Genomic DNA, 20592 nt, shown 5'->3' with positions numbered 1-20592 from the left:
AGTTCCCTCCTGGGGTGGGAGATGAGGTAAGTGTCTAGGGTCACCCTCACCTTGAGGGAGATCAAGCTCCTTTCCTGTGTTAAAGGAAGAGCTTTTGCTGGAGCTGTGTTCACACCTCACTTCCTGTGTCTGCTTGGCAGGTCACTTCCTGTGTCAGGATTAGGACAGTTTGGTGGGAAAAGTAACTAGCTCAGAGGATGGTCATGACAGCCAAAGGCTTAGAGAGACAGCTTCGGGGTTCTCTTTGCCACACTGAATAATTTCCTCAGAGTGTTCCTGCTGTCATGGGTCTACAGGGGAAGAGGGGAGACTGAAACAGGACTCGGAGGACTAGTTGTGGGATCCTTCTGTCTTTATTTTCAGAAATTTTGGTCTTAACCTATTTTTTTCCAAAGTAACATATATATGTATACATGTATGTGTGTGTGTGTGTGTGTGTGTGTATATATATATATATATATAATATCAACATTCAAAGATGCATAATGAAAATATTAAGTGTCTCTTCCGCCCGCATCCATCACTGCCCTCTCCCTGGGATGCTCAGCGTTATAGACTTTCACATCTTTCCTTCGTGCTGATTTCACCACAAACACACACGGATGTGTTTTAGAGGTGGTGGTCTTCGTACAAAATCATTGTATCAGTCCCATTGCACTGCAGTTTGGCTTTCTTACTAACTGATAAGTGACAGCCATCCCTTCAGCTCTGTAGTGATTCATTTTATGACAACTGCACACAATCCCATACGTTGCTGTAGTGCATTTATTCAGCCATGATCCAAATGATGTACCACATGATCGTTTTCTTTTCTGCTATGAACAATGGCTTAGTCAGCACTCCCATCCACATATCTGTACAATTCTATCTCTCGATAGAATTCCTGGAAGAGGACTTGCTGGATCAAAGAGAATGTATATTTTCATTTGTGAAGATATTAATGGAGAACTTTTCAAAAATGTTGTATCAAGATATGCTTCTGCTAGCAGTATGTTTTGATGTCCTTGCTAGCACTGTGAATTTATTATATACCTAGTATCAAGTATTTTAAAAATAAGTATCTTTTATATACAATGTATGCAGTAATCACATACATACATGTATGTATGTATCTCTGTGTGTGTATCTTATTTGGATTCTCTTTTCTACTAGTTTTCTCATTAGCATTGTATTCAGTTGCTCAATGGAAATGTTTTCCTTCCTGATCTGAGGGGTGCTTGCTTAGATGGGGTTTTCTTGCCAGCACGATGAGACCATTAGAGCTGCACACCAATCTGAGAAACATCCTGAGTGTTTGTTTGTTCATTTGCTCTGGTGCCTGGGGTCCCAGCCATTTCAGCTGAGCTCTTAACCAGCCTTGTGACTTGAGGAACTCACTCTTCTTCCCTCAGCCTGTTGTTTTTCATCTGTGAAATAGAGGTTGGGTTAGACGATCGCTAAGGTTCTTTCATTTCAGAAAATCTCTAAGCCTCTTGCATCGTTCATGGGAAATTTGAGAAAATTTGGAATCTTGGTTGTTGCAGAGGACTGGGAACTTAGTGAATTAAATCACCAACGTACCTGGGTCAAGATTACGTATGGACTGCTAACCGGGGCTCTTTCTAAACCATCCTGTTGTGAAGAGTTCACACAAACACCCCCCCAAACAAATAGACAAGGAACGAAGGAAGGGAGAGAAGGAAGAAGGGAGGAAGAGAGTGGGAGGGAGGAGAGAGAGAGAAAGAGAGAAGGGTAGAGGGGGGAAAGGAAGGAGGAAGAAAAGGAATCTGCCTCCTCTTCCTGGCTGTGTTCTAACGCCTCTGCGCACTTGAACAACCACTCACTTTTCTGGACCCTCAGTTTTCCCATCAGAAAAATGGGGAGGTTTAGACTAAATTACCTTCCAGCCCTCATACTTCCTGAATCTGAATTTTATGTCAGGGTTCCTTGTGGTCCTAGAAGATGGAGAGGACCCCTACCTGACTGTGGTGGAAACATCCCTTCTCTGCAGCTGGTAGGGCTCGCCCCAGGTCAGGGTGCGGAGCCAGGTCTCCTTGCTGTGAGTGAAACACTCCCTGGAGTCTTAGTGTTGGGAGGACTCGGATGTTGTAAAAAAACAACCCAGGCCTTTTTGTGGATGATGTCATCCTGATTTTTGGAGGTGTGTTCTGATCTAGTGAAAATCAGTCTGAGAGAACAGAAAAATGGAAGAGAGAGAAGAGAGGGTAGGGGAGGGATAAATTAGGAGTTTGGAACTAGCAGATACAAACTACTGTACGTAAAATAGATAAACAACAAGGACCTACTGTATGGTACAGGGAACTATATTCAATATCCTGTAATAAACCATAATGGAAAAGAATATATATGTATGTGTGTGTGTGTGTGTATATATATATATATATATATATAACTGAATCACTTTGCTGTACACCACAAACTAACACAACATTATAAATCAACTATAGTTCAGTTAAAAAAAAAAGAGGGCTTCCCTGGTGGCGCAGTGGTTGAGAGTCCACCTGCCGATGCAGGGGACATGGGTTCATGCCCCGGTCTGGGAAGATCCCACATGCCGCGGAGCGGCTGGGCCCGTGAGCCATGGCCGCTGAGCCTGCGCGTCCGGAGCCTGTGCTCCGCAACAGGAGAGGCCACAACAGTGAGAGGCCCGCGTACCGCAAAAAAAAGAAAAAAAAAAAAAAAAAAACAAAGAGAGGGAGAAAAGAGTAATGAGAGACACTTTGCTTCAGTTGTGGTTGCTCTTCAAAAAAAATATGCTCTAGAATGTGCTTTAATTTGTTCGTGAATTGAACAATGTTTATAAAGCAGCTACTATGTGCCAGGCACTTTTCCAGATGATTAGGAAACCACAGTGAATAAAATAGGCAGCACTCCACCCTCTGACATTGCAGTGGGGGGAGAACAGGAAACAACAAGCTTAATAAATAAGTAAATTACATAGTATGTTAGGAAGCATAAGTGCTATTGAAGTTGGAAACAAAGACCAGCAACCTTTGGGGTATGAAATAATAACAACAACAACTAAGAACCTTTCTCCTCTTGCAGGAGAAAACACGTTTAATGGAATACTTTTGGTTCTTTGGTAACTAAGCCCCTTGGGTAAAATCCAAAACTGGTCTGCCTGTTATGGAAGAGAATTCAGTATAATGATAGTTGAGGAGGTTCCTGCATCTGATTTAATACATGGGTTATTACACCGTGAAACAATTATTGTACCAATGAGCTGCCAGAGATAAAATGAACATTCCCGTGAGGTATGGCTTATAAAGTAAAAGGAATAATCCCATCAAATAGGGCATTTCAGGAAGCGCTGCCCTCCTCTTAGGAAATGAACAGTACTGGCTGAGGCTCGGGACAAGATGCGGGAAACTGAGGTCTGTCCCAGATCTGCACACGCTTCTTGAGCCTGGTCAGGAGCAGAGGGCTGCGCTGCTGGCACCGCGGAGGATAAAAAGTGAGATGAACACCACGCCCCACCCCCCGCCGCCCTTACCTTTTCTGGAGCATAACTTGCATCACGTTTGATTTCCTATTCTTAATATATGGTTGCATATTATATAATACAATATTTATTTTTTGCATGCATCATCTTAGTGCATTGGACAGTATATTTATAAAAACAGCTAGTATTAATTCCAGCTGTGCTATGTGCTGGGCGCTCCGATAAGCCCTTGCAAACGTGAACTCAATCCTCATGGCAAACCTATGAGAGAGGAAATAGTGTCCCGTTTTACAGATAAGGAGACGGAGGCTCAAAGAAGTTAACTTTCTTGTCCAGGGTCCTGTAGCCTGGGAGTAGGGAAAGGCGTGCTTTACCCAAGATCTGGTCTGACTTCATGTCCATTCTCTTAGGCTGCTCTTCTGCCTCTGTCCTTACCCTTGAGAGATTTGGGGTTTTGAGGACTGGGTTGGGAATGACTAAGCAGGTTTGGCTGCCTTATGTTGGCATCCCTCTATTTCATCCTATCTCATAGAAGCTTCACTTCAGGCAGGCAGGGAAGGGAAGAGATCTTCCTTAAAAACACACATAGCTCGTGTCTCCTTTTCTTCTCACTTTTCCTTGTCTACCTCCAGTTTCTAGAACTGCCATTAAGACCAGGGAAACAAATAGAGCTAGCGTGCAGTCTCCTGAGTCCCAGGGTACCCTAGCAACTTGGGGATCGGACCTGCTCCACCTGAGAGGAAGAGAGGGAAACAGATATATAGGTAGGTACTGGGGGCTCCTGCAGGTCCTAGGTCAGTAGAGCTACTTGGATCGGTATCATGTTCTGGGCTCCACCATCTCAAATCACATCGTGCTCAGCCACTTTCCAATGGGTCGCTTTGAGCACAGTCATTTTCCCTGTCTTAAACTCAAGTCTTCTCACCTGTCCAATGGGGATAATAATAGCACTCACCTCAAGGAGTTGTAGTGGGGACGAGCTTCATGAACAGAAGCCATGATTATCCCCAGCCTCCCTTTCTAACCTCTCTATCATATTTTAAAGTCCCAGAGAAGAAAACAAACCGGAATGGAACCAAAAAATAAGGCAGTGGGATGTGAGGACATCCATGTCGGCAGGCAGCAAGTCGCTGCTTATTTTAATTCCTGTTCCCACACACTAGCTTATTCACAAAATCCTCACTAAAATAAATGTACCTTGAAATGAGAGATGAATCTTATTTTGAGACTCGAATAACATGCTCTGGGGAGAACGCTTTTGTCTGTTTGTCTCATTCTTGTGCAAACTATGTCCCCAAGGTAGGTCAATGGGCTGTGCCTCCTTTGTTTATTGATGTGTTTTTGTTGAGGGTCATCTTGTGGGGTTAAAGGAAGAGAGTGGAGGAGAAGATAAGAATACACGCACCAGCCAGTCATTTAACTGGCTGTTATTGAGCACCTACTGTGTACTCAGCCCTGGGATAAGAGGAACACATGCTTGGCCACCTCCTTTCCTAGTTTTACTGTGATTTCCAACATTGCCCCCTCTTCTCTGACTGATGAAATCAGGGTATGGTGAGGAGCCCCAGTCATTGAACTGTGGTCAAAAACTAAACATGGGCTTCCCTGGTGGCGCAGTGGTTGGGGGTACGCCTGCCGATGCAGGGGACACAGGTTCGTGCCCCGGTCCGGGAGGATCCCACATGCCGCGGAGCGGCTGGGCCCGTGAGCCACGGCCGCTGAGCCTGCGCGTCCGGAGCCTGTGCTCCGCAGCGGGAGAGGCCACAACGGTGAGAGTCCCGCGTACCGCAAAAAAAACAAAACTAAACGTACTTATCTAGTCTGTGTTAGACCTGGCCTTAGACCTTAGACCCTTTAGCAAACTCTGCTGGAAAATAGAAAACTCTGCTAAAAAATAGAAAAAATGAGTTAGTGCCCAGTCATAGGGAAATTAAAATGATGGAGAGTATCTGCTTATAAATACATGCCTGAGCAGTCCCTTTTTGTGTCAAAAGGTGATAAAAACAGGACTGTTAAAAAAAAAAAAAGTACAGGTCCTTAAAAACAACGACAGGACAAAACATAGTTCCTGTTTGAGACCAAGGTTTCAATTTAGTTTTGGAACCAAAATAAACACTCATGCAACAACAGCAGGTAGCACTATCAGCTATCTAATTACGTCCGAAATTGCGAGGTCCAGGCTGCAAGGGCTGTGGCAGTTCAGAGAAGAAAGAGCTCACGTGGGTGGAGGAAAGCGGGGAGGCTTCGAGGGGCTGGGGCTCAGCTGAGGCTTGTGGTGATGGTGAGACAGGCAGAGCGGGAAGCAGCGAGCGTCCTGTGCCAGAGAGGAGCCTGCCCTGTCTGGAGAATGGCAGGGGCCCACGGATGGTAATACCGCCTGAGATAAGAAAGTGTTTTTACGGCGTGCCAGGTATCAGCCTCACAGCCCTGCCAGATGGACGTGCTTGTGTCCTATTGCTGCAGGAACAAATTGCGGCAGGTGTCGCGCCTTAATACAACATCCGTCTATTACCTTACAGTCTTGTGGGTTAGAAGTCCAACGCAGGTCTCTCGGCGCTGACATAAAAGTGTCTTCAGGGCTGTGCTCCTTCTGGAAGCTCCAGGGAAGATTCCATTTGCTTGCTTTTTCCAGCTTCCAGAGGCAGCCACAGTGGGCTGAGTTCTCACACTGCCTCTCTGATCTTTCTTTCTGTCCTCACCTCTCTCTGCCTCTCTTTTCTGCCTCCCTCTTCTACTTTTAAAGACTCTCGTGATGACATTGGATCCATCTGGATAACCCAGAGTAACCGCCCCATCTCAAGGTCAGCTGACTGGCGACCCTAATTCCCCTGCTATCTTAGTTGCCTTTTGCCATGTGAGTTACCGTGTTCACGTGTTCTGGGTGTTAACATGAACATCTGTGGGGGCATTATTCTGCCTACTGAAAGGGGTATTCCTATTATTCCCATGCTGCCAAAGAGGAAACTGAGGCTCATAGCGGGTAAGTGACTTGCCCAAAGTCATAGAGAGCCAGGAACTGTTAAGTTGGGACCCGTGCCCCTGTTCAGACCTGTCAAGTGGCTCTACAAGGCGCTGTGGAGTCCAAAAGCTCTAGCAGGCATTGAGGGCCCTCTGTGCCCTTGACTCTTTGCACTTTTCCAGCCTATCATGGGAGGAGACCCACGGGGAGATCTTGTTTGGAACCAGAGAATTTACCCCTCCCTGCATTTCTATCTAGCAATGAGTTTTGTTTTTGTTTTTCTTGGGAACAGATGAATTACTAGATAGATGTGCCTGTTATCATTGTACTCAAGCAAGTTACAGAGGTCTGGGCACCCCTTCCTGTGAGGCTGTAGTAACCGAGAAGAACGTGTTTGGTCTGCGTGTCCTTTGCTTAAAAGCCCTCTTTCCTTAGAGCTCATGCTTTCTTGCCTTTTTGGAATTTCCTTAAGAGTAGAGAGGAATGGAACTGGAGAATGCCAGATGAGTGAGTGAGCTGTGATGGTCTGTCACCATTTTCCCAGGGAAAGCAGTGTGCGGGGTCAGAGCCCCACTCTCCCCTTTAGTGATCAGTCTTTCAGGGGGGCTCGGCTGAAGGGCCAGGAGTCTCTTGTGTTGTCCATCCACTTCATAGGGCGTCTCGCCCCAAGGCCCCTCCTTTGCTTGAGGAATCCCACAACAGGTGGGGTGAGGTTCATATCAGAACCTTCATTAACTAAACTCTGCATTGGGGGAGAGTAATCAAGAATGAAAGCCTTTGGCTGGTTTCGCTTTCTGGACATCCGTAGTTTTTAGTGTATTGATATTCAAAACAAAAAACAAAATAAAACCCAAAACCGAGTGTGATTTGGGCAGAGAGTGGAGGCCGGTGCCAGGCACTCAGCCCTGCCTCTCTTTCTCCTTAGACTTCCAGCTGCAGCCCCACCAGGCTGCATCTGCCCTGCTCGCCTTCCCTCGTCCCTGCCTCAGGAGTGAGTTTTTTCCCTGCTGCTCTGAATATCGTCTCTCTCCTCAGGAATGCACAGCTCTAATCCCACCTCCTGTGGGCAGCTTTCCCGTCCTCCCAGCTGGAATGAATTCTTCCCTGACCTTTATTTCCTTTGCTCTTGCGATTAATGTTGTAAGAGCTGTATAATCAGTCTGTTTTCTACTCACAGTTCGAACTCAACTTCTGTGGGTTTTGTGGCAGAGACCTTGACCATCTTGTGTTTTTGCTGTGTTCCCAGTGTCTGGAACAGTGCCTGACACACAGTTTGTGCTTGTTGAGTGAATGGGTGTCTTCTTCCACCAATGATAATAATGAACTTGATTGCCTATTAAGAGCAGACACTGGGCTCAACAATTCATAGGCATTATCTCAGCATTTACAGCAACTCAATGAGTAAGTACTGTTAGTCCAATTTTACAATTTAGGAAGCTGAGGTTTGGGGATTAGGTAACTTCCCCAGGTAGTAAATGGTGGATCCAGGACTCAGCCCAGGTCGGTCTGATTCTGGAGTCGGTGCTTTAAAATGACTAAGCCAGTGGTTCCCAAAGTGTGGTTGCCAGACCAGCATCATCAGCATCACCTGAAAACTTGTTAGAAACGCAGATTCTTAGAACCCAACCCAGACCCAGTGAATCAGAAACTCTGAGAGCTTGATCCAGCAATCTGTGTGTTTTGCAAGCCCTCCTGGTCATCCTGATGTCCACCCAGTTTTGAGAACCACTGTCCTAGGCTGTGCTCGGGTGGTTTGCAGATTTGGTTGTCTCTTAGAATCCCTGAAGAGCTTTTAAAACTCGCCATGTTCAGGCCAAAGCTCCAACCAATTAGATGGGAGGATCTGGGTTGGGAGTGGGGGAGTGACCCAGGCTTAGCATTTTTTTTAACACTCCCCAGTTGCATCTAAAGCACAGTAAGGATGAGAACCACTTGGATATATATGTATCTTCTAACTATGACTGTCGAATGAATTCCTCCCTAGAAGGGTGCTTCCTAAGCTTCAACGTGCACATGAGGCACCAGGAGATCTTATTCGAATGCAGTTTCTGATTCAGGAGGTGTGGGGTAGGATCAGAGACTGCATTTCTACAAGCTCCAGAGGCTGCTAATGGGTGCTGGCCTGGGGACCAGACTTTAAGTAGCAAGGCTTTCCAGCCTAGACCGTGCTATCCAATAGGGTAGCCACTAGCCACATCTGACTATCTAAACGTAGATTAAAATCAAAATTAAATAAAATAAAAACTCAATTTTTCAGTCATACTGGCCACATTTCAAGTACTTAAGAGATCCACATGACTAGTGGCTAAGGTAGTGGACAGCACAGATAGAGAACATTTCCACCGTCGTAGAAAATTCTCTTGGACACCGCTGCTCTCGGATGTGAGTCTTGTGTTGGAAAGTACCATGAACTTTTACTTTTTGTACCTCTGGGACACTCTTGAATGCAGTGGAAGCTTAACAAATGTTTATTGAAGTTATTTTTAGTGGAAGGTCCAATGGTACCAAGTCTGTATAGAAACGAAGTAATTAACTTTCTTGGACGGATGCTAGGGAATTCATTAGTGTGGTGTCAATGAAACCCCTCACCACCCTACCCAAATGGAATTAAATGTGCGCAAGGCCGGAGTAGGCAAAAAGGTATAATAGAGGCCCTGGCACCAGCCCCAGCTTCATCGCCAGGACTCTTACTGCAGCCGAAGTGGCCTTTTGGGCTCTGAAAAGAAAGGACTCTGGTTCCCCCTACAGGACTGTCCTGGAGTTTGCTGGATTAGCGTGAGATTAAGTCAGATGGAAGAGGAAAGGGCGACACGTGAACTCAAACTCAAAACGGGCAGTTTGTGGCTAGCAGAGGGGTGGGTAGGCTCACTTTGCCCTCCCATAAGGTACCTGGCATCTGATAACTTGACTCAACCACGATGACCAAGGGGGTTCCAGGTCACAGTGCCCAAGGTGTGGAAGGAAGGGCCTTTGAGAGTCCCCAGAGGTCACCTACTCCATAACTGAGGCGGCTGGACTTTCAACTCCTACATCTAGATTCTCTAAAGCCCAAAGCCTTCTAAGTAAACCCTTCCCTATAGTCAGTGGTTTCATTTAAAATAATAATAATAATAAAGCAAATTAAAAGTGTGACTTCTCTTTTTGGGTCTGATGTCTTTGGGGGCAGAAGGAGGTTGAGAGAGAGAGAGAGAGAGAGAGCTTTAAAAGAGAAAGGTCTGTAACCAGAGTAGTGATAGATGTGTTCACATTATACATTTATATGTACGTGTATGTATATGTGTATACGTGCATATGCAATATATCATTATCTCAGGTAAGCTTACAAAGAATACTGTGAAATAGGTGTCATTTTATAAATGGGGAAACCGAGGCATAGAGAGTTTCAGTAACTTGCTAAGAGTCACAGTGTAGGTACGTGGCAGAGCCAGGCTTCGGACCTGGGCAGCCTACCTCCAAGGTCCATGTTTCTCAATAGTATATTATGCTTAAGCTCTAAGCTTATCTAGCCATAATAGTTACACTTTAAAAAATTAGTCTAACAGTCTTGTCCAATCAGATGAAAGACTAAAGCTTCCTCCTTGCCCCAGTCCCCTGACAAATCCTACCAGAATTGAATTGGTACTCCCAGGTGGGAAAGGAAATTGAGAGGAAAAGCAACTCATTCCACTCTTTGAAAGAATTGAGTTAATAACAATTCTATCACCTATCAGCTTTCAAACTATTTTTTTTTTACCAGCCCCCTCTTCTGAGCTTCTTGGTTTATTCTATACTAGTAGTCAAATGAGTAAAAACCATCCATGTTACTACTGTTACTCCACCTTGAATGGACCGTAATGTTAGACAGTACGGGCTTTACTCTTTGCCTGAACTTTATTTTATTTTGGAGCGGGGCAGGAAGCCTCAGTGGCACATGCATCTTGGCAATGGCATTGAGACTGAATTGCTGTCGTGGGACAAGACAAATGAATTCGTTGAGTTCTGTCCCTGTGACTGGGCTCCGAAGAAGGCAGCCCCAGCAAAATGGAACGCTAAAGGTTTCGGATGTTTGTCAGGAAGCTGATTGCTGTTCCAGTAGTTTCTGTAGCTGAAACTGCCTCTAGGGAAATTATTCCCCCGTAAGAGATTTCCAGTTGTGTTCACTTGATATTGCTTTGTCAGGGACATGCTTTAAATAAGATGCCCTCTGTAGGTAGCAGAGATTCTAAATCCTCTCTGACTTGTACACCTCTGGGATATGCCAAATTGGAAATAACATTCTAAAATGAATGTCTTCAAGGAACACACTCAGCAGTAGGTTTTCATCGGTGCCAAACCCTCTCCAGATGGCTGTACTTCATCTGGGGTATTATTGGAACAGTCTCCCCAAGCAACCTAAATCTCTAGGACTGGACAGATAGTTACCTTCCCATCACCCTCAAAAACTAGATGCCTTGATTCTTCTCGAGGAGATCAGGGCCGTGATGGACTGACCGGGCCAGCTGATCCAGTCGGGAGAAAATGAACACTGGGAAGCAGCTCCGAGACACTCATGCACTCATTCAACTGAATACCTACTGTGTGCAATTCACTGATGCCTAGGAGTGGCCCACAGATGGGGAAAACAGTTCTGCCTTAACGATGTCGGTAATTTAATTGGGTGGGTACTTTATAAGGAAGAATGAACAATAAAAGTCCAGGAGTTCAGAGGGAGGAAAGTTGGCCATCCCAGCCCGAAGTGGATCCCAGGTATCTAAAAAGTAAGCATATTCCTCTAGAGCAGGGCTGGCCAGCACATCACCTGGGAGCTCGTCAGAGGTGAAACTTCTCGGGACCACATCCAAGCCTATAGATTCTTTGGAGAGTGGGGCTGAGGAATTTGGTTTAATAAATTATCCAGGTAATTGCCATATTGGGTTGGCCAAAAAATTTGTTTGGGTTTTTCTGTAACATCTTATGGAAAACCTCGAACGAAGTTTTTTTGCCAACCCAATACATGCTGAACTGTGTATTAGATACACTAGTATATTAGCGTATATTATGATATACTTGACCATACATTAGAATCGCCTGGGGAGCTTTGAGACTTCCCTCCTCCCTCCACCCCCGCCCGTCCCCTCCCCACCCCCAGCCAGGCTGTACTTCAGACCCAGTACATCAGAATCACTAGGGTGGATCTCAGCCATCGTAATGCTTTAGAGTTCCCTGTGTAATTCCAACGTTCAGCTGAGTCTGAGAAGCCCTCCACAGGCGTGGTTCTTAAATCAGGAACATACCCGAATACCTGAAAAACGTAGGAAACAAGAACAAATACATGTGATCCCCTTCCCAGATCTATTGAGTCAGAGTCTCTGGTCATCATTAAGGATAGTTGCTTCGGAGCAAGGACACTACGTATTCTAGATAGATCAGTGGCTTTCAAACTTTGGCGTGCATCAGAATCTCCTGGAGGGCTGGTGCAAACATAGATTGCTGGGCCCCATTCCCAGTTTCTGATTCCGTGTATCTGGGTTGGGGCCTGAGGATGTGCATTGCTAACAAGTTCCCGAGGAATGGCTGAGCTGTCAGGCTGGGGCCACCCTTTGGGAACCAGTAGTCCAGCCTAGCGTGAGGCTGTCCATGATTTCTAGTAGTGGCTGCTATGCCAGTTTCCAGGATTCTCATATTCTAGTAAACCTTACTATTTTTACCTACCAAAATATCCGTATCTTTATTGATGTAATCCCTTAGTTCAGTATATTTTTGAAATTAAAATCTGAATCATTTACATCTTGAGATATACCCAGTGTATTATACACAGTATAATTTCAACTTGAACAGAGGGGCCCTCTTTAGAAAGAACTCTGATCTTCCATACATAACTCTATTCTAAGGTATTCCAAGTCCTGGGTTACTAGTGAGAATAAGGACCTTTGTTTGTGTTTATTAGTCACTCGTATTTCCTCCAGAGCCAGTTTGGGTGGATATGTCTTCCTAAACTCCCTTGAATTGGGATAGAGTTGGCTCATTAAGGAAAACAGGAAGAGGATGTGTTGGAGATTTGGGAAGAAGAGGGGAGGGGGAGAAATCCCAGGCCCAACTCCCATCCCTTCCCTCGAGCCTGCCCTTCTCCCTCGCCTGAGATAGAGTCCCTCAGCTCCCTTCTCCTGGAAGGGATTCTGTTAGGGCCTGACCCCCCTCCTCCCCCAGGATTACTTATTTTAACAAACCTTCTTTCCCAGTCATCCTACCTGGAGACACGGAGATGCCCAGGCCTGGACCTGGGCCTGCTGGCCAAAGGAAGGGCAGATGATGGGTGATGAGCTGAACTCTGTTTTTAATGAAACACACTGTATTACTAGACATAAGTACCAAATACCAGCACGACACCGCTTTGCTCCCATATGACAATCACTGTATTCAACTTCTCTTTTCCCAGATAAGAATTGAGCAACCCACCCCACAAAGGACACTGTTTATGTCAGTATTTCCTGGGTGGATTGAAAAACGTCCTCCCAGCCCGACCAGGGACACAGCAAACTCTTCCCTTTTGCAAAAACTCAGTCTCACAGTCTTTGACCTTTATATTCTCATCCAGCCTCCCTTTCCACCCCTGTTTGTCTGCCTCTTTGTGAGTGTCTCGCCTCTTTTCTCCAGCCACCCTACTTACCAGCCGCTCGGACCCCAACTGCAGATACATCCCATCTCCACAACTTTGGTAGTTGCCCTGTCTAGCTGTCCTCTCTAAATATTTATCTGAGCTCAACCAGTTATGATCTGGACTCTTCTAAAACTATTATCATCTGTATCTCGAATGGGCGTTCTTCTGACGTTGGCTGTGTTTTTATAAGGAATACGTACAAGTCCTTGGCTCAACTAGATCAGGAATTGGCAAGTCTGGCTCACTGCCTATTTCTGTAAATAAAGTTTTATTAAAACACAACCACCCATTCATTTACATATTGCCTTTGACAATGAGACAGAGACTTAGGGCTCACAAAGCCTAAAAGGTTTACTATCTGGCTTTTTACAGAAAGTTTGTGATCTGACCCCTGCTCTCTAGATCAGCAGCTTTGTTACATATTCTTGTACATTCCTCTAAAGGTCTGCACGTAGTAGCTACTAATCGTGAACTTCCCTCTGATACTGGTTAGAAAGGTACGAGTAATAAAACAAAATCTTACATTTGCTGTTTTATTGATATTATGATTAGAGTTACCATGTGTTATGTAGCAGGTATTACACCAAACTCTTTATATGCTTTCTCCTTTCATCCTCTTAACAGCTCTGTAAGACAGAAGGACCTGGAACTGGTGAACTGTCTCCTTAGCTCTGACTTCTGAAAGTGATGCAGTAAGGATTTGAACTCAGGGCTTTGTGATTTTTTTTTTTTTTTTTTTTTTTTTTTTTTGCGGCACGCGGGCCTCTCACTGTCGTGGCCTCTCCTGCTGCGGAGCACAGGCTCCGGACGCGCAGGCTCAGCGGCCATGGCTCACAGGCCCAGCCGCTCCGCGGCAGGTGGGATCTTCCCGGACCGGGGCACGAACCCGTGTCCTCTGCATCGGCAGGCAGACTCTCATCCACTGCGCCACCAGGGAAGCCCCAGCCTGCGCTTTTAATTACTACTAGGTACTCACTGTTCAGTACTAGCCCTTATATGTGAGGAGAGATGGAAATCTTCAAAAACCCTATCAAGGAGATAAGGCATATGAACAAAACTGGCATATGGTAAAAAGGGAACTAGGAAGACACAGTGGTCCTGAAAGCGAGCACCTCCTTAGATTTTGTTCCTTGGGCCCCTCACTCACCTTACCCTAATCTCAGCCCTAGTGTAAGGAACCTTATTATATTGTTATTATCTTTTTCACTTATTCTTTCACTCAACAAACCTTAAAACAACTGTAATATGTTAGTTGCTGTGCTGGGCTTGGAGTTTAAACTGTGAGTAAGATATCTTTCCCCCATGATGGGAAAGACAAGTCTACAAACCCCAGGCTGTAAACCCAAATTTACAGGGACAGGAAGATGACAGATGAGTGAAGCCTGACAGGGAAGGCTGCCTGGCTGGGTAGTGAATACTCCTCTTAAAAGCATAGCCAATGATCACCTGTGGCTGATTCTTGCCATATTGACACCTGCTCAGTGTCCAGTGGCAACTTCTCCCCCCCTCCCCCTCCCCCTCCCCCTCCCGTCTGCCCTCTGTCCCTCCCCCCACTCTCCTGCATCTCCTCGCCCGCTCCCCCATTACCCCTCCCCCCGTTCCCCCTCCAGATCAATTATGTTTGGCTACAGTGACTTGCCTTTTAGAAACTGATACAGGCTATTTCTCTGCCAGGGACACAGGAAATTCTGGTGTCTTCTCTATAGAATATGGTCTTCTTAGACTCTTTTCTCTCTTACTACATCTATTGTCTGGTATCATTACAAAGCCTATGAGTTGGCATCTGTTGACAACACTGAACTGATTACAGCAGATTAACAACTAACTATTCTTAATATGGTAGGTGAATATCTTAGGCAGCTTAAGACACTGTAACTTGACTTTGCAAACCACGTCAGAAATCCTTTCCCAAATGTTATGGCCACTGGAGCAAAGTGCACATTGTCTGAGGCCCTCTTATTCTGATTTTTCGTTTTTTAAATTTATTTTAGGCGATATGCCTTTGCTTCCCTCCCGTTAGTCAAAGCACTTCTAGTCTGGTGGAGAGGAAGGGCCAGGCTCGATTGCAAGCACAAAGGGACCTATGAGAAACACAGATGCTACATGCTTTGACCTGCATTTACCTTCCCGCCGGTGTCTGTCCTCTTCCAGTAACTCAGAGGCTCTCCCCAGCCCCTCACTTCAGCACCCTTGTGTTTTCCAGGCCACTGTTCTGCAAAGATTTGCTGTGTAGTGCTGCCACCTAGTGAGAGAAAGTAGGAATGGACACCATAAGAGCTTCTGTCCTCAGAATTCGCGTTGGGTGTTTGTTGCTTCGCGCGGGCTTTCTCTAGTTGCGGCGAGCGGGGGCTACTCTTCGTTGCGGAGCGTGGGCTCTAGGTGCGCGGGCTTTAGTAGTTGAGGCTCGTGGGCTCAGTAGTTGTGGCTCATGGGCTCTAGAGCGCAGGCTCGGTAGTTGTGGCACACGGGCTTAGTTGCTGCATGACACGTGGGATCTTCCCGGACTAGGGCTCAAACCCGTGTCCCCTGCATTGGCAGGCGGATTCTTAACCACTGCGCCACCAGGGAAGCCCAGGTCTAAGTTTTTGATGCTGAGAAGATAACCCATCCCTCAAAGGGTCCCCAGACTATGTATAGAAGCCTGAAAAAGATGACTGTCAGTCCAATAGCTAGGATTTCGAGAAGGCGGCCGGCATGTTTATTCAGGCTAAACGTGTGCTGAAACCAGTCCCCCAACAAAACCAAATCTCAGTGGGCATCCAACACAGGTCTAGGAGAGGAATTCTAGCCTGAATCCAGAGTGAAGATGTTACCTGTTTCATTAAAGTGAAGGACCATCTTCAATTGTTAACACAATCTTTTTAAGCCCAGGAGGATATTTTCCTCCCGTCTTTTGACTGACTTGGTTTTGGATTTGAAAGAAACATTGAAGTGATCTGTCACTTTCCTTTTCACACATCAAGCTGTCACTTTACAAAAATCAAAGAATTCACAGATTTGAATAGACATGTTTGTCAAACCTAAACAGAAATAGGAACTTTATTAATAAACTTGAGTGTAGTCGTAATACATATACCTCAATATAGCAGCACCTATATATGAAACAGAACTGTGGTGTTGAAATGAGATGCCCCTGTGTTAGTATTATTATTTTACTGTTTCCTCCTGGGAGGCGAGTTAGCAGAATATTACCATTGATGACCATTGGGTGGGTTTCAAAGGTCATTTCTGTAGAAGATAATAGAGCTTTTCATATAATATGCTTTCAGTCCCCTAGTAGATGCAGAATAATATGAAAAGAGGCCGAAAAAAGTTGTGAATATTTTTTATCCTGAATTGTATCAACTCATTTTAGGGAAGAGAAAGCCTGTTGATTTTTCCTGGTGTGACATTTCTGTCATTTCCTTTGACTCTGGCTGGACTTCATCTCAGCAAAGTTGAAAAAAATAGAAAAAGATGGAAAAAATATTCCAGAGATGGAGGAAAAAAAAAAAAAGAAGGGAAGAGATCAGAAGAGGAGTGAGAGCTACAATAGAAGGAAAAACAGAATTCTGGATGCCCTCTTGCCATATGGAAAGTTGAGAGATTTCAAGGAGGAAACACATTCAAGCAGTTGGCTGTGTTATTCCAGGGATAACAGGAATCCTGCAAGCATTTGTGGTTGGTGAAGGGACACTTCAGTTATCTGACTTTGGCTGCTAGAATGAGGCAGTTAACAGGGCAAGAGAAACAAATACCCATGGGTGCAGATCTCCTTTTGTCCATATTGCTTCCACAGGGTATAGGTAGCAAAGGAAAACAACTGCTTCCGGAGGGGAAAGAACTACTGAGTCATCCTGGAATTAGGTTTCCAGAGCCCTACAGGTTCCAGGATCTTCAAAAATGTGTGTGTGTGCGTGTCCAGGAAGACAAGGGGGGTGGTTTGTGTGTATCTGTGTGTGTTTTAAAATAGCCAACCCATGTTGAAGTCGCAATCTGAAAATGTGTGTGGAGGGAAAATCTTCATGATTCTTAGCTCTAATGGGCCAATTTATGAAGCCAGTGTTATCTCTCTTCTCTGCTGGTGTGCGTGCAGCCTGGCCACCCTTTATGCCAAAGACCTTGAGCAGACCTTGGCTGAAACCCCAAGGTATACTCCCTGTTCTCTGTCAGCAGCGATCTGTGAAACGGATTGGTGTGGGCTGCGTTGCCTTGGGCAGAGTTCATGTGTCATTCAAGAGACGATGCATCAGGCCGCAGAGGCAGAAGGAGGCTGCCTTATGTCCAAGGAAATGAGTGAATCAGAAAGCCAGATGGGGGCCACCTCTAAGGACATGAGGAATCGCAGAGAGCAAAACTGGAAGGACTTGGGAACAATGTGTCCTTTATTGTACTTACGAGAAAACGGAGGCCCAGGGATGCCAAGGAATTGGCCCACGTTTCTTCTATTAATTAATTAATTCTTCCGTATATTCCACACTGATGCCTGAGTGCCTCTCGGGCCAGGCTTTGTTCTCAGACCCGGGGTTATGAAGTGAGCAAGTGTCACCCAGGGAGGAGAAGCTTGTCACAAGTCAGTCTAAAAGCAAAACCTGATTGAGAGCCAAGAGTCTAGGGGCAGAAAAAGGGGGAAAGGAGAAAAAGAGATCTACCTTGGTGCTGTACAGTTTGGGCACTGATTTGACAATCTTTAATAATGATAATAACTGTCAGCGTATAATGGGAAGTTAGCCCACGTAACATTTCTTAGCACCCACCAGACTTGTCATTGCAGTGGTACTTATAAGATTATTTTTTAGTCGCCGTCTCCTGCTCTGGACCCCGACTGTGAGTCCCACCATGCAGGTACCTTTCTTGGCTCTATGTTTTATCCCCAGAACCTGTCAGAACACTTGACATATGGTAAATATTCATGGAGTGAATGATAAAATGACAAGGGTGCCCAAGTTCCATTCTATAAGATAAGTCTCAGCGAACTTCCATAAAGAGCCAGATAGTCAATGTTCTAGGCTTTGGGGGGCCAGGTGGTCTCTGTCCCAATTATTCAGCTCTGCCTTTGTAGCAGGAAAGCTGCCATAGACAGTACGTGAAAGAATGGGCATGGCTATATCCCACCAAAACTTTGAGGACACTGAAATTTTAATTTCATCCAATTTCATGTCCATGAAATATTATTGGACTAATATTTTTGAACTATTTAAAAATGTAAAAAAAAAAAATTCTTGGCTTGCAGGTTGTATGGCAAGAGTGAAAGGTCAGATTTGTCCCACAGGCTACAGCTCACCATCTGCTGCTATAGGAGTAGCTTAATGGTTAGAGTAAAGGTTTTATGAGATTTTTAATTGATTGATTGACTCATCCATTCAACCATTTATTGAGGACGTGCTCTGTGCCAGGCTCTGTACCGGGCAATGGACATACAGCAGAAATAGGACACGCTGTCTGTCTTCAGGTGGTTTAATATCTAATTGAAGAAGATATATGTAAAAATAAAGGTGTAATAAACATATATAGGGTGGGCTTCCCTGGTGGCGCAGTGGTTGAGAGTCCGCCTGCCGATGCAGGGGATGCGGGTTCGTGCCCAGGTCCGGGAAGATCCCACATGCCGCGGAGCGGCTGGGCCCGTGAGCCATGGCCGCTGAGCCTGCGCGTCCGGAGCCTGTGCTCCGCAACGGGAGAGGCCACAACAGTGAGAGGCCCGCATACCACAAAAAACAAAAACAAAAACATATATAGTGAAGTGACCTAAGCTTGGCACGGGGAAGGAGTGGTCAGTTCTATTCCATTCGCAGAGATGGTGTTGTTTGCACCACGAAGGCCTGAATGATGCCCAGGCATAGACAGGGAAGGAACCATGTGAGGAAAGATTCCGAAGCAGTTTCTCTTATGGGTCCTGAATCCCTCTCCTGCAGGTAGGTGTGATGACAAGGCCCTGGAAAGGCAGCCCTGGGAGGCAGGGGCCACATCGGCCAGGACTTGGAGTCACGTGTGAGCGAGTTTGCAGTGTGCATGTGTGACCTTGGAATTGTCTCTCTGAAAATCTTTTAGAATCCAGAAGTCTACAGGAAAGCGTGTGGAGAACACCCTGTGGGGAGAAATCAGGAGGGAAGTAGCTTGGAGATGGGGGACTACTTGAGACTACTCAGAATCTAAGGGAGAAGTCATAAGGGCCCGTGTTCATTAATGCAGAAGCAGGAGTTATGGAGAGGTTGAGGGGATCAAGAGAAAGATTAAGGAGAAAGACCCTAATAGGCCTTGTGGCTGATGGATGTGTGGAGGATGAGGGGGGTAGGAAAAATCTAGAATGATCGGTTTGGGTTTGGATGTCTCCCCATGAATGGTACCATCACCCTCACAGAAAATAGTGAAGGGGGGCATGTTTTAAGAGAGGGTAATTGGATCTCTTGTGCTTCCTTCTTTGGTGAATTTTTTTTTTTTTTTTTTTTTTTTTTTGCGGCACGCGGGCCTCTCACTGTTGTGGCCTCTCCCGTTGCGGAGCACAGGCTCCGGATGCGCAGGCTCAGCGGCCATGGCTCACGGGCCCAGCCGCTCTGCGGCATGTGGGATCTTCCCGGACCGGGGCACGAACCCGTGTCCCCTGCATCGGCAGGCGGACTCTCAACCACTGCGCCACCAGGGAAGCCCCTTTGGTGAATTTTTAAAGAGTTCTCCTCATAAGGTTTAATTCCTGTATCTGTAAAACAGGAATAATTATTTCTCTACTTCTCTGGGGAAACAGAATTGGAATGACCGGCCTCTCGGCAGTCAGAATGATGATTACTCATCAGTATAAAGACAAGATCATTATCCTCAGCAGGTCCGATCTTTGAAGGAGGAGTCATGACAGTGTAGTAAATAAGAACCACACTGTCCATTTCATTAATGCATGTGAGGCCCTCTAAAATTAATTGGGGATTTCCAGCCTATACCTTTCACATGTCACAGGCATCTTTCCAACATTCCCTATTTACAGATTGGAAAATCAGTGTAGATGGAGTGATTTTCCCACTGTCCCTAAGTCAGTTTGCCTGTCTAGTGCTCGAAAGCTTTCTGCGTTCTCTCTCCCTTTGCCCATTGGAGAGTGCCAGTGGATTTTTATTTTTACTTTCCATGTAAGTTCCACGAATGCCATGTTAAGAAGCATTGTTTTAAAAGTTTCCGGATACTTCTCATCTAGGTAAAGACCAAAAAAATCATCTTTGCTGGTGACTTTTATTCTTTACTTTTTTTCGTTTTTCATTTTTTCTTACACTTCATTTTATTTTTTTAATTGAAGTATAATTGATTTACAATGTTGTGTTAGTTTCAAGTGTACAGCAAAGTGATTCAGTTATACATATGTATTCTTTCTCAGATTCTTTTCCCTTATAGGTTATTATGAGATATTGAGTATAGTTCCCTGTCCTATAAGTAGGTCCTTGTTGGTTGTCTGTTTTATATATAGTAGTGTGTATATGTTAATCCCAAACTCCGAATTTATCCCTAGCCCTCCCCACTTCTCCTTTGGTAACTGTAAGTTTCTTTTCTATGTCTGCGTGTCTATTTCTGTTTTATAAATACGTTCATTTGTAACTTTTTTTTTTTTTAGATTCCACA

The 20592-nt window shown here is 45.3% G+C and overlaps 1 protein-coding gene across 1 annotated transcript in view; it reads left to right on the top strand.

The window, feature by feature from the left end:
- Positions 1 to 20592, top strand: part of KCNMA1 (potassium calcium-activated channel subfamily M alpha 1) — a 728670-nt gene that overhangs the window by 441015 nt on the left and 267063 nt on the right. The gene's annotated exons all lie outside the window — the stretch shown is intronic.

This window comes from Lagenorhynchus albirostris, chromosome 16, assembly GCF_949774975.1.
Source record: "Lagenorhynchus albirostris chromosome 16, mLagAlb1.1, whole genome shotgun sequence".
Lineage (NCBI taxonomy): Eukaryota > Metazoa > Chordata > Mammalia > Artiodactyla > Delphinidae > Lagenorhynchus > Lagenorhynchus albirostris.
Note: the sequence above shows the minus strand (reverse complement) of the source record. Positions and strands in the feature narration are given on the sequence as shown.